A 14,680-nucleotide genomic window follows, 5' to 3' on the forward strand; every position below is an offset into this window, starting at 1 on the left:
GGACACGCTGGCCATCACCTGGTACCCCCGGAACAATTCCGGACTCCAATACCCTTCGTGCAATATACCGATCTTCACCACCGGACCATTCCGGAGCTCCTCGTCATGTCCGGGATCTCATCTGGGACTCCGAACAACCTTCGGTAACCACATACTATTTTCCATAACAACTCTAGTGTCACCGAACCATAAGTGTGTAGACCCTACGGGTTTGGGGAACCATGCAGACATGACCAAGACATCTCTCCGGCCAATAACCAATAGCAGGATCTGGATACCTCTGTTGGCTCCCACATGTTCCACGATGATCTCATCGGATGAACCACAATGTCGAGGATTCAAGCAATCCCGTATACAATTCCCTTTATCAATCGGTATGTTACTTGCCCGAGATTTGATCGTCTGTATCCCAATACCTCGTTCAATCTCGTTACCAGCAACTCACTTTACTCATTCCGTAATGCATGATCCCGTGATCAACTACTTAGTCACATTGAGCTCATTATGATGATGCATTACTGAGTGGGCCCCGAGATACCTCTCCGTCATAAGAAGTGACAAATCCCTGTCTCGATTCGTGCCAACCCAACAGACACTTTTGGAGATACCTATAGTGCACCTTTATAGCCACCCAGTTACGTTGTGACGTTTTGTACACCCAAAGCATTCCGACGGTATCCGGGAGTTGCACAATCTCATGGTCTAAGGAAATGATACTTGACATTAGAAAATCTCCAGCAAACGAACTACACGATCTTGTGCTATGCTTAGGATTGAGTCTTCTCCATCGCATCATTCTCCTAATGATGTGACCCCGTTATCAACGACATCCATTGTCCATGGTCAGGAAACCATAGCCATCTATTGATCAACGAGCTAGTCAACTAGAGGCTCACTAGGGACATGTTGTGGTCTATGTATTCACACATGTATTACGTTTCTAGTTAATACAGTTATAGCATGAACAATAGACAATTATCATGAACAAGGAAATACAATAATAACCATTTTATTATTGCCTCTAGGGCATATTTCCAACAATGTTGTGTGGAATCTAGTCGATGACATGCTTTAGTGTAGAGTCCGATCACATGCTTATTAGTGTAGAATCTAAGGAACTATTAGTAGTGTAGATAATCCATATATACCTATTTGCAAGAGTATGTGCGAGGCTATTTATTAATTGATTTGTTTTTCTTATTCAGAAATTGGCAAAGAGCCTATCTGTGAGTTATGGTATCGAGCCTGATGAAGAAGGCTCAGCTGGACTATGCCTTACCGCAAGGAGCTCCGTCACAACCTGTACTTACTGCATGGACACGGACGACTGCACACACTTAAACTCGGTTGGGTGGAAGAGATTCCTCGATGGCAAAGAAATTCATGTTGGACAGGCCATCCTAATTACTATCAGGAACACCCACCGCCTAGGCTTGAGGATGATGATCATCTTTGATATCATCTAGAACTACATATGTGTGTGTGTCGCTATATCATCTAGAACTACATATGATGATCATCGTCGATATCATCTAGAACTACATATGATGATCGTCGTCGATATGACCTTGTACTGCTTGAGGATGCATGTTGACTATACATGAAATTGTTATCTAGTACTCCCTTCGTTCCAAATTACTCGTCATGGTTTGAACTAAAACCACGACGAGTAATTTGGAATGGAGGGGGTACTACCTAGTACTTATAATGCTTTATGAATTTGATATCTAGTAGTACCTAGTATCTGGAAATTGCAGTTTATTGAAACCGAAACAGGGTAGGAAGCGGGGGAAAATGATGAAAGATATAGCAGTAGCGAGGGACTAGGAAATCGCTACAGCTAACTAATAGTAGCGCATTCCAGAAAAGCGCTGATGATATCGTCAACAGTAGTAGCGCGGGTGCGGACCGTGCTACTACTAACAGTTAGTTGTAGCGCCATATTAGTAGCACGGCTGCCCGCAGTGCTGCTAGCCTCAATACCCGCGCTACTATTAGGGTTTTCCCTAGTAGTGTAAAGACCTGCAAAAGTTTGGTTTTACGCCTGATTACACCGTCGGACATTACATGGTGAGTCTGCCCAACATGCCAGAGTCGAGGTGGTTCGTCGTCACACTGACGAGCATGGTACCGGGACCGCAGACATGGTGCAAGACTTTGACGATGCTCGGGACTCGGACGAGGAGATGGATGAATCTACAAAGGCCTTCACTGAAATGTTGGAGTCCTCAAAACGTCCTCTCCACAAGCGCACTGAGCTTTGTCAGATGGATACCATCTCACAAATAATGGCTTTGAAGACTCAATTCAACTTGGGCAGAGAATGCTACGATGTGATGATGGCAGTATTCAGACGATTTCTACCCAAAGGCCATGTGCTACCTCCAAACCTGTACCAGTCAGACAAAATCCTCCATGCTCTTAAGATGCCCTATGAGAAGATACATGCCTGTGAGAAAGGATGCGTCTTATTTAGGCTTCAGTATGAGGACTTGAACTATTGTCCCACTTGCAATTCTTCCAGGTATGTTGTGGTAGACAACGGTATCGGTGAGAAGACGGATACCAAAATACCCGTTAATGTTCTTTGGTATATGCCAATCGTACCAAGACTTCAACGTCTTTTCATGGTCGAAGAGACGGCCAGACAGATGACATGGCACAAAACGGGCAAAAGAACCGAACTAGATGCAGATGGGAATGTGATGATGGTGCACACATCGGATGGTGAAGCGTGGAAGCGCTTCGATGCATTACATAAGGAAAAAACAGCAGATCCAAGGCATCCTCGAGTCGCCGTCAGCACAGATGGTTCAGTGTGTTTGGTCAGATGGCAGCCCTATACAGCTGTTGGCCCGTGTTTGTCATTCCACTCAATCTCTCCTTGGGCAGATTATGCAAAGAAAGAACATTTTCCTGACGTTGATACTTCCAGGGCCCAACTATTAGGGGAAGAATATGAATGTGTACATGCAGACGCTTAAAGATGAATTGCAAGAAGCTTGGGATAATGGGTTCAAGACATACGACGCCTTTAGCAAAGAGAACTTCATAATGTGTGCCTGGTACATGTACTCAACGCATGACTTGCCGGCGTATGCGCTATTCGTTGGCTGGTGTGTGCATGGAAGGTTCCCGTGCCCCTCATGCAAGGGAGCTCTTGAGTTTCGTTGGCTGACGGCAGGGCACAAGTATAGTTGCTTTGACTTGCATAGACCATTTCGACATCCTCGCCATAAGTTCAGGAAAGACAAGAAGAACTTCATCAAAGGTAGAGTTGTCAAACACTCTACACCAGCTGCATTGACATGCCAACAGACCCTAGATCAGTTAAATGCTCTCGAGCCAGATCCAAAGCGTCCAGGGTATTTCAAGGGGTATAATAAGAAACACGCCTGGACTCACAAGACATGCTTCTGGGATCTGCCTTACTTCAAAGACCTCCTTTGCCCACACAACATCGACGTGATGCACACTGAAAAGAATATCGTTGAAGCCATTTTTGGTACATTGTTCGGCATAGAGGGGAAATCAAAGGATAATACTAAGGCTAGAGACGATCAACAAGAGCTATGTGATAGACCGTTACAAACCATGCAAGAACCGAAAGGAAAGCGGAACTGGACGAAGCCAAAGGCATGGTTCAATCTTGGAAGGCCAGCTATGAAGGAAATTATTTTGTGGGTGAAAATGCAGTTGATGTTCCCCGATGGGTATGCAGCAAATCTAAAGAGGGGAGCGAGTCTTGAAAAATTGAAAATATTTGGTCTAAAAAGTCATGATTGGCACATATGGATTGAGCGGATAATGCCGGTGATGTTGCGTGGTTTCATCCCTAAGGATGAATGGCTAGTACTGGCAGAGCTGAGCTATTTCTTCCGTGTTCTTTGTGCGAAATAACTATCACCTGGCCTCCTAGAAGAAATGGAACAGTTGGCGCCGGAGTTGATCTGCAAGTTAGAGATGATCTTTCTGTCAAGCTTCTTTAATCCAATGCAACATTTGATTTTGCATCTCCCGACCAAGGCACGATTGGGGGGGCCCGTGCAATATTGTTGGTGCTACTCAACTGAGAGGATGCAGAAGACGCTTCGAGCAAAATGTAAAAATAAACATAGAGTAGAAGCATCGATGGCCGAGGCATTCATCACTGAGGAGACGGCAAACTTCATGACAACACACTACGAAGTCAAAAATCGTCATTTGCATAATACGAAGCCTCGGTAAAATGCTACGACCCTAAAAAGGGTCAATCCAACCTCAGCCTATTCAAAGGGAATCTCGCACCAGCCAGTGGTTGGAAACCAGTATCGTTGGATGCTGAAGAATGGCGAACCATTTCGCTGTATCTCTTTAAAAACCTAACAGAAGTGGGGCCGTACATCGAGTAAGATCTCGGTACATTGTTTCACAACTTCTTATTCCTTTGAACTGCTCTTATTCCTGGATATTTGATGCAGTCGATACATCACCATATTCTCGTATGGAGCGGTGATCCAAAAGGATTCCGTCGAAGAGTATGAGCTTCTGGCAAAGCAAGGAGGTGGATATCCCGGTTTCATCTCTTGGTTCAAAAAATGGTAATTTCCATTAGACCCTTTCATTTGTTTGGCTAATTTGTGACTAATGCAACAATCCTTTCGTATTAAACTTGTAGGCTAATTCAGAGATTATGGATTCCGAATTGAGACAAGTAGCTAATGGTTTTGACTATAAGGTCCGTTCATTTGACAATTACGACATCAACGGGTATCGCTTTCGTACCTATGGTAAAGAGCTATCTATGGCCGACCGAAAGTCTACAAATTGTTGTGTCTCTGCTATCGGCGAAGGAGGTATCGAGTATTATGGAAGAGTTGAAGCAATTTATGAACTTTGGTTCTATGGTGAAAACCCACCAAACGTCGTAGTCTTCAGATGTTATTGGTTCCATCCGAGGGAGACTAGAAGGACTCATGAACATATAGGGCTAGTCGAAATCAAACAAAGCACCCATTTGGATGTTCCCGATGTCTATATTACGGCTCAACAGGCAACCCAACTTTTCTATCTACCGTGGGCCTGTCAAAGTGATCCAAATCTCAATGGTTGGGATGTCGTTTATGAAGTGCCACCACGTGTTAGACCACCTCCCCCAATGAAGAGGATTATGAACCTCACATTAACCAAGACACATATGACGAAGGAGAATTCTTCCAAGAAACACGTCTTTCCAAAAAACATTTCAAGAACCGCTCTACTCCACCCCAGAACATTGAAGTAGACAATGATAGTGAATCTGACTTCACCCCTGAGCCGAAACAAGAAGAGCCGGAAGAAGAAGAAGTTACTGCTGCAGATGACTTGTCAATGCTTGAACGATTACATAAAGGTGTCCTTCCACATGATGATTCATTTATTAATGATGATGATGAGCACGTCATTACTGATAGTGATGATGATGATGCATTTATTAATGATGATGATGAGCACGTCATTACCGATAGTGATTATTAGGTATTCAAATTTTTATGTTGTACTTGATCTGTATAGTTATTTGTATGATTGTATGATTTATATAGTTGGTATGTATAATTTTCCTACTTCGTATGATTGTTTCTTATACGTAGTGCCATGGTCTTGATGTCCGTCCCCGTCGGCCCTCGACCGCTTTATGATTCGGATGTGGTAAATTCTCTTTCATACCTATTTGTTGCATTATGCATTTATGACACTTATGGCCATCAAGTTGACATAGAGATATTTTAATCTAGGAGGTATGTGAACCGGAATTTGAAACCAACCCTCTTGTCGAGAAGTTAAATTTAGTTGCAAAATAAAATGAGTATTTGAAAGAAAAAATTAAAAGAATTGAAGAAGAGAAGATGACATTGGAGTTGTATGTTGCCGATGTCATCGATGATCACAAGATGAAGATGAATGCAATGTTCTTGAAGATGGATGCAATGTGCCTCAAGCTTAAGAAGATTAGAAAATATGCCATTGATAATGAGGATTGGTATCATTATGCCATTGGATCAATTCTTACCTTAGTTGCTATCTTCATCATATTTGTTGTGATGAGGGTAAGTTTTCTCTAATGTTTTGCTTTACAAATGGATACTTAGCTTATTTTCCTCCTAAATGGCATAATTACAAGTTAGATAAAAAAATGAGCGATACTTAGCTTATTCAGTTCATTTATGACATACTTAGCATACTTAGGTCAAAAATGGCATGATAATCTTTGTTACCTCCAAAATGATATAGACTTAGCCTATTTTCCTCGAAAATAACATAATAACCTTACTAAGCTCCAAAATGACCTATTTACCTACCTTAGCTCTAAAATGACCTACACTTAGCATTTTTACCTAGCTTAGCAATAAAATGGCATTTTTACCTACCTTAGTTAGAAGAAGACGAAGATAAAGCAGAGGAGAGGAGAAAAAGAAAGAGAAAAAAAATCTTCTTCTTCTTCTTCTTCTTCTTCTTCTTCTAACTAGTCTTCTTCTTCTTTTTTTCTTCTTCTTCTAACTTTCATCTTTCCGAATTTGCAGATTTGCTTTACATGAGGAAGCTTGGATTCATGGAGTGTACTATTCTTCTTGTGCTTCCTTGTTGTTTATGAAAACTTGTTTGGATATGTATGTCTATATGGATATGTTGTTGGAAACTTGTTTCTGGTTATGTATATATGGATATGTTGGACTTTGTTGAACTATGTTGTTGGATTTGATGAAATATGTTGTTGGACATGCTGTTGGATATGTTCGATATATATGCATGTATATCTGTGTTTGAAACCATGTCTAATTAATTGGATTTAAATAAAAACAGGGGATTTTTAGCCTCTTTGCTGTCCACAAGAAGACGGCAAAGAGGACACGTGGCAGTCACCTGTGCAAACTGGGAACACTGGCTGCCTATTTGGTCATTTTGCCGTCTGCAAGCGGATGGCAAAGTGACCAAATAGGCCTGGCAAACAGGGCCATCTATGCCGTCTGCTCGTAGACGGCATAGCTGGCCATGTGGCAGCTTCCCAGTGTTGCCTTAGCTAAGCTCTTTGCCGTCTATCAGCGGACGGCAAAGACCTTTGAATCTTTGCCGTCTGTTAGCGGACGGCAAAGAGCATCGTTAACCCCCTAACGGCTCTGACGCCACCCCACTGCCGTCCGTTGTATTTGCCGTCTGCTGGCCTCACATGGCTGATGGCACAATCCTTTGCCGCCTGTTTCAAGGAAGCGGACGACAAAGAAGGCCTTTGCTGGCACCTGTTCAGACGGATAGTTTGCCGTCTGCTGGCAGACGGCAAAGAAGTCTGCCGTCCGAGATCTATACCTTTGTCGTCTGCCATGGCGGACGGCGAAGAAGCTGATTCCAGCAGTGTATGGTCCATGATGTTCAAAACGTCTTTGAAGTCCCGATTCTAAGACGTAAAGCATGGCACACTGAACTATCGAGTAGTCATCAGGCCGAGCTTGCCAAACGTTCACAACATCAGCATACGCTCCTGCAGCAGGCCTTTCACCAAGCGGTGCATCAAGGACATAATTCTTCTGTGCAGCAATGAGGATACTCCTCAAGTTACGAACCCAGTCTATGTAGTTGCTACCATCATCTTTCAACTTAGTTTTCTCTAGGAACACATTAAAATTCAAGGGAATGGTAGCACGGGACATTGATCTACAACATAGATATGCATAAACTATCAGGACTAAGTTCATGATAAATTAACTTCAATTAATCATATTACTTAAGAACTCCCACTTAGATAGACATCCCTCAAGTCATCTAAATAATACGTTCCAAATCAACTAAACCATGTCCGATCATCACGTGAGATGGAGTAGTCATCAATGGTAAATATCTTTATGTTGATCATATCTACTATATGATTCACGTTCGACCTTTCGGTCTCCAGTGTTCTGAGGCCATGTATGTACAAGCTAGGCTTGTAAAGTTTAACCCGAGTATTGCGCATGTGCAAAACTAGCTTGCACCCGTTGTATGTGAACATAGAGCCTATCACACCCGATCATCACGTGGTGTCTTAGCACGAAGAACTTTCATGACGGTGCATACTCGGGGAGAACATTTATACATTGAATTTAGTTAAGGGATCATCTTATAATGCTACCACCATACTAAGCAAAATAAGATGCATAAAGATAAACATCACATGCAATCAAAATATTTGACATGATATGGACATCATCATCTTGTGCTTTCGATCTCCATCTCCAAAGCAACATCATGATCTCCATCATCACCGGCTCAACACCTTGATCTCCATCGTAGTGTCGTGGTCGTCTCGCCAACTATTGCTTCTACAACTATCGCTACCGCTTAGTGATAAAGTAAAGTAATTACATGGCGTTTGCATTTCATACAATAAAGCAACAACCATAAGGCTCCCGCCAGTTGTCGATAACTTTTACAAAACATGATAATCTCATACAGTAACGTATATCACAACATATCTTGACCATATCACATCATAACATAGCCTGCAAAAACAAGTTAGACATCCTCTAATTTGTTGTTGAAAGTTTTACGTGGCTGCTACGAGCTTCTAGCAAGAACCGTTCTTACCTACGGCACAAAACCACAACGGTGATTTATCAAGTTTGCCATTTTAACCTTCAACAAGCATCGGCCACAGTCAAATTTGATTCAATTAAAGTTGGAGAAACAGACACTCGCCAGCCACCTTTATGCGAAGCTAGTTGCATGTCTGTTGGTGGAACCGGTCTCATGAACGTGGTCATGTAATAAGGTTGATCTGTGCGGCTTCATCCAACAATAGCGCCGAATCAAAATAAGTCATTGGTGGTAAGCAGTATGACGATCACCGCCCACAAATCTTTGTGTCCTACTCATGCATATCATCTACGCATAGACCTGGCTCTGATGCCACTGTTGGGAAACGTAGCATGCAATTTTCAAAAATTTCCTATGCTCATGCAAGATCTATCTAGGAGATGCCTAGCAACGAGAGGGGGAGAGTGTGTACACATACCCTCGTAGACTGAAAGTGGAAGCGTTTGCCAGCGCGGTTGATGCAAAAACGAAGCGGCAGATGCTTTAAGCCGGCTGGGATCTCAGCGTAAACCGTTACCTCCCAATACCTTTTTAGATATCTTGCATAACCCGTCTGTTAAGTTGCCTACAAAGGAGGATTTAGCTCAATTGGTTGCCGCTTTACATGTTATTCCGGATTGGACGGTTCCATATTTGGCGTATATGAACCGGGGCGAATTACCAGACGATGAAGTCCTGGCCCGGCAGATAATCCGGCGATCAAAGTCCATGGTTATTCACAATGGCGAGTTACATCGCTGCAACATTTCAGGCGTATTCCAGCGTTGTGTTTCTCCTAAAGAAGGCCAAGAGATTCTACGGGAAATTCATGAAGGGGATTGTGGTCACCATGCCGGTTCAAAGTCCCTGGTTGCTAAAGCTTTTCGTCATGGGTTCTACTGGTTGACAGCTCATGCTGATGCTGAGGATCTGGTAAAGCGGTGTGACGCTTGTCAGAAGTTTTCACGCCGAGCTCATGTTCCGGCTCAAGAATTAAGGATGATTCCCATCACCTGGCCGTTTGCCACTTGGGGGCTTGATATGGTGGGACCCTTTAAGCGCTCCAAGGATAAGAAGACCCACCTGTTGGTGGCGATTGACAAGTTCACTAAATGGGTTGAAGCGGACCCCGTCAGCAAGTGTGATGCAGCTACGGCGGTTCAATTTCTCAAAAATATTATCTTCCGTTCTGGCTTTCCACACATCATCATCACGGATAATGGCACAAACCTTTCTAAAGGTGAGATGGAGGATTTCTATCAAAGAGAGCATATCCGGCTTGATTTAGCATTCGTGGCGCACCCCCAGTCCAATGGTCAAGCTGAGAGGGCCAATCAAGAAATCTTCAAGGGTATCAAGCCCCGGCTCATGGTTCCTTTAAAGAGGATGCTGGGTTGTTGGGTGGAAGAATTACCTTTTGTGTTATGGAGCATCAACACCACCCCTAATAGATCAACGGATTACACACCTTTCTTCATGGTTTACGGGGAAGAGGCGGTCCTCCCAAGTGATATTCATCATGATTCGCCCCGGGTTGCCAATTATGTTGAAGCGGACAATGAGCAAGCACGCCAGGAGGCGTTGGACCTATTAGATGAAAAACGGGACATGGCTTTGGCTCGTTCGGCGGTTTATCAGCAAGACCTATGGCATTATCACAGCCACCGGGTTAAAACAAGAACCTTTCAAGAAGGCGACTTGGTGCTCCAGCTCATCCAGGATCAGACCGATATGCACAAGTGATCCCCACCTTGGGAAGGACCCTTTGTGGTCAGCAAGAATCTGCACAATGGATCATACTACCTCATTGACGTTCGAGATAACTCACGTGGTTCTGAGGAGGAGACCCGGCGGCCGTGGAACATAGCTCTCCTTCGGCCTTACTATACTTGAGCCATAGGCTTCTCTTATGTACATATTTAGACAATGTATATATTATGATCAATATAATAAACCGACATCCTTGCTATAAGCAGGGCCTCTGCTGTTTTTTCTCAAATATCTTTTGAGTTACATGGGGGCTTCAGCTGGCAAAGCAGAGTACTACCTGTTAAACCGGCTATCATGCCACAATACAGCTTGGGAGCTTCACATCCAAGGGGCCAAAGAGAGTCTGGATGCTATGCACAACTCAAACATAGGCACCCATTGAGCACAGCTCACAAAGTTACTTGGGGGCTCTTTGTGTAAAGTAACAAAGAGTTTGAAAGGACCCTTGTAATTGGGTATCGACCCACGGCTTGGAAGCCTGGTGTATTCACCTAAAACCCTGGGTTAACCTGCCTTCATCAAGTAAGCCACTCCTATCCAGGTAATCCTGGAATGACCCGCCAAACGTTTGACAAGTCAATCTTATACAGACCCTGAACTTGTCAAAGTTAAAATGACGATTGGTTAGTTGGAGGTCCATCTTAAAAGGCTTTGCAAAATGGTTTAACTCAGCGGCCTGGCAGCCCATGAAAAGCCTCGAATTTGGGCCTGGCAGCCCTTGAAAAGCCTCGACTACACGATTTTATTTGCCTTTGTCAAAGATTTTTTCTCTTTTGACGAATTTTATGTTGAACCGGTGTCTAATGACCTGGTATGGCTTTTTAGTCATCGTACTAACCCAGTGTTTGTTAACCCGGCTTGGCTTTCAACTACAAGTAGTCTGACCATATTTATTAGTATCAAACCGGTGTTACAAAACCAGGCCTGGCTTTGACTATACATCGCCAGTTTGATCATCTGGTGTTCATCGTAACCCGGCGTGATTTATTACACACCAGCACTGCATGGTGGGAGTTATCAATACTCAAGATTTGGGTTCTCACCCTTCATCCAATCATAGTTGGTAAACCAACTTAGTGATTTAATATCACAGGTATGATGTATTTCATATTTCTATTCAGCCTTGGTAATAAACCACGCTTTATCTTGAGCATTATGACTCGTCCGGCGGTAAACCGCCAGGACAATTCTTTTTATGCAGATATCAGAATCCCATGAAAATCATCAAAGTGTAATCAAGCACAACAAATATCATGGCGGATCAAAAACGTCATGCATCAGTGCCACAGAGCAAAGTATTTTAACTAGCATATTACAAGGCGCTTTGAGGCCCAAAATAATGATTGTTTTTACACAGAACAAAGTCTGTGACAATAACCAGATTGCCGGATCAAGATTCATCGCCAGGTTGACGTGATGCTGATGGATCTTCAGGCGTCGGTTCAACCTCCTCCTCTCCACCCACGGGCTGGAAGTCAACGGTGGTCCAGTCAATCCGGGTTAAAGCTTTAAAGACAGCCTCTTCACTTATAAGATTCGACGGTTCAACGTCAGGAGCATAGGTGTGCTTACGAATTGGCGGAATAAGATTCTGCACTTCCTTCAAAGCAGTGTCAACTCGATGGTTGTTGGCATCATAGAAGGACCGATGCGAAGTCAAATTCACCTCTTCAGCCAGCTGACTTGCTACCGGACGCATCTCCTTGGTCAGGGCCTTGAGGGCTTCATTATCGAATGCTGATCCGTTTTCTTGTTCATCCGGATAGCCCTTGGCAATATCAACTGGATCCAGGTCAGCTATCCATGATTTGGCACGATTCAGCGCTAGCAAAGCGCCCGCTCTGGCAGTCGATCGCTTCAACTCCTCTATCTGAGCTGGAGTCATTGAGAGCCTGGCCAAGGTATCCTTGATCAAGGTGGGTGCCGGTTTGTTGTACGAAGCTGCAGAGATGACTCGTTGTGCACCAGTATACAATTGCTCAATCAATGTGTATGCTGCCTTCAACTTCACCCGCATATCTGCGCCTAGATGAGCAATGCGATTACCTGAAACAGTTTTGAAACTTAAATGTTAAACCAGCAGAGTTGAAGATACTTCAAGAACAGGATATTATAAAGTACTTACCAAAAACTGCAGCTGACATGGCATTCACTTGATGTTTTAGCCCAGTCAGCTCTTCCTCCACCGGTTTAAGAGCTGCTTCGGCGTCTTCAGCCCGCTTCAACGAAGTAGCCCTTTCGGTTTCCCAGTTGGTGCGTTCAATTTTGAAGCCATCTTTCAGTTCTTCCATGACTGTCAAAGCGCCCTTTAGCTCCTCTTTGGCTTTAGAGGTTTCTTCTTGCTGGGACTTGATGTTTTCTTGAAGATCGGCGATTTGAGACTCTTTGGTATTTATATCAGTCTGCAAAAATCAGAAGAGGAAGCTGTTAAAATTTCTCTCAAAGTCCCAAGCACATAACAAGTTATACACTTGGCACTTGGGGGCTAATGCGGATTGCTTCTTAAAACAGAGATCTTAAAGTCCCAAGGCTCAAAACAAAGTATTAAGCTTGGCACTTGGGGGCTAATGCAATATTGATCTGTTAAGTACATAGTAAAGACATTTAAGAAGGAAAGAAAGTCTGGTTCATCTTATTAAGGTATACCGGCCCAGGGAGGTTACTCTGTTGAAATATTCTTTAAAGTCCCGGTTCATCTTGATAAGGTAAACCGGCCCTTGGGGGCTACTCAGTTGAAGTATTCATAATATTAGAAGATCCGGTTTGTCCACAAGAGATAAACCGGCCCTTGGGGGCTACTATGGAGATGATATACATTGCAAACAAATTTAAAGTGTTTTGAAGATTACCTCATAGCGTTCCTTCATTAAGTTCACCAAGCCGGCCTCATAATCCCGGCTGGTATAAAGGCGGTTTAACAATCCGGAATGGAGCTCGTCGGTGCTAAGGTTAATGAAGCTGGACAAATCGGCCTTCCCTTTTCCCTTGCCCATAGTAGCAAATTCCTCCTTCGCAGTACGCTTTAACAAGGCAACTGCGTTGCCAGGGGTAGTGAAACCATGACCAGTGATAACAACATCATCATTGCCACCTTTTGAGGGGGTTGGCGGATTGACGGTGTCTCTGGCCGGGCTTGGCGCGTCGTCGCCCTTGGCTGGGCTTGGAGGATCAGCATGCATACTGGCCGGATTGACTTCTGGTGCTTCAACATATGTATCCTGACTTTGAAGTACAGGATCATCAATGGCAATATCAGCTTGTTTGTCAGCGCCTTCTGAAATTCAGGTTCAACTTCTCCAGTAGGGACAGTGGTCTTTGCTTTCTTGCTCAGACGAGCTTTGGCGCTGTGATATTAAAAAAAAGGTCAGTTGGTAAACCGGTGCAAGAAGACAAAGCTAAAGACAGTATACTTACCCAGGGACGGTCTTGAGGGGAGGCATCTGAGTGGTTGATGAACCGCCAGATGATGAATTGGAAGACACCTGGTAAATCGGATCACACGGATTAAGTGGGTATCGGAAGCAACCCTTCAAGGGATAAATTTTTTCGGGAGAACAAGAAACCTCTGGACGACGCTTCCGGGTTGGTGTATCCGGTAATCTGGAGGAAGTGACTTGCTTACCACTGTGCCAGGTTGTGCCTCGACCTTCAGTTTGCTGTGTCTTCAAAGAAAATTGCTGATCCAAATGAGCAAGAGGGTGAGAGTGTTTTACTTTACGAACGGCGCGGCGAAATCTTTGAACCGGCACAAGGTCAGAATCGGAGGAAAGTGAGATTACCTCTACATGGTCCGCATGGCTGGCCTCCGCATCATCCTGGGAAAAGTCATTGTCAATAAGGCGTATGAAAAATGAACCAAGGGAGTCAAGTTCTACCTCTTCATCCAACTCATCAACATCTTCAGGCGAATCAGAAGACTCGACGGTTTTCTTCTTAGCCGCTCTCTTTATGACTATGCTTTTTGGGCGTTGAGTCCTCACAGGTTTTTCCGAAGCTTTTCTCTTCCAGAAAGAACTGTTGGCCTGAAAAAACAAACAAAGGATTATCAGAATAATATTAAAGCGGAAACGGGTCAATAAAGGTGGAAAAGGGTAAAATTCTTACTGCTGGCGGTTTGTTGGAAGTACAAAAAGAAGCCAATCCGGTCTTGCTGCATTGAGCGATCGGTTCATCCAACATCTTTTTCACGGCTTCGGTAACTTCCTCATCAGTATTTTCTATCTCATTAGACCGTTGAGGGTCTTTTACGTCTCCGGTATATTCATACATCAAACCGGAGCGGCGACTTAAGGGAAGGATACCCCATGAAACCCAGCATCGAACAAGGTCGATGCCGGTTAAGCCATTG

The sequence above is a fragment of the Triticum aestivum genome, chromosome 6B, assembly GCF_018294505.1.
Source record: "Triticum aestivum cultivar Chinese Spring chromosome 6B, IWGSC CS RefSeq v2.1, whole genome shotgun sequence".
Classification (NCBI taxonomy): Eukaryota; Viridiplantae; Streptophyta; class Magnoliopsida; order Poales; family Poaceae; genus Triticum; species Triticum aestivum.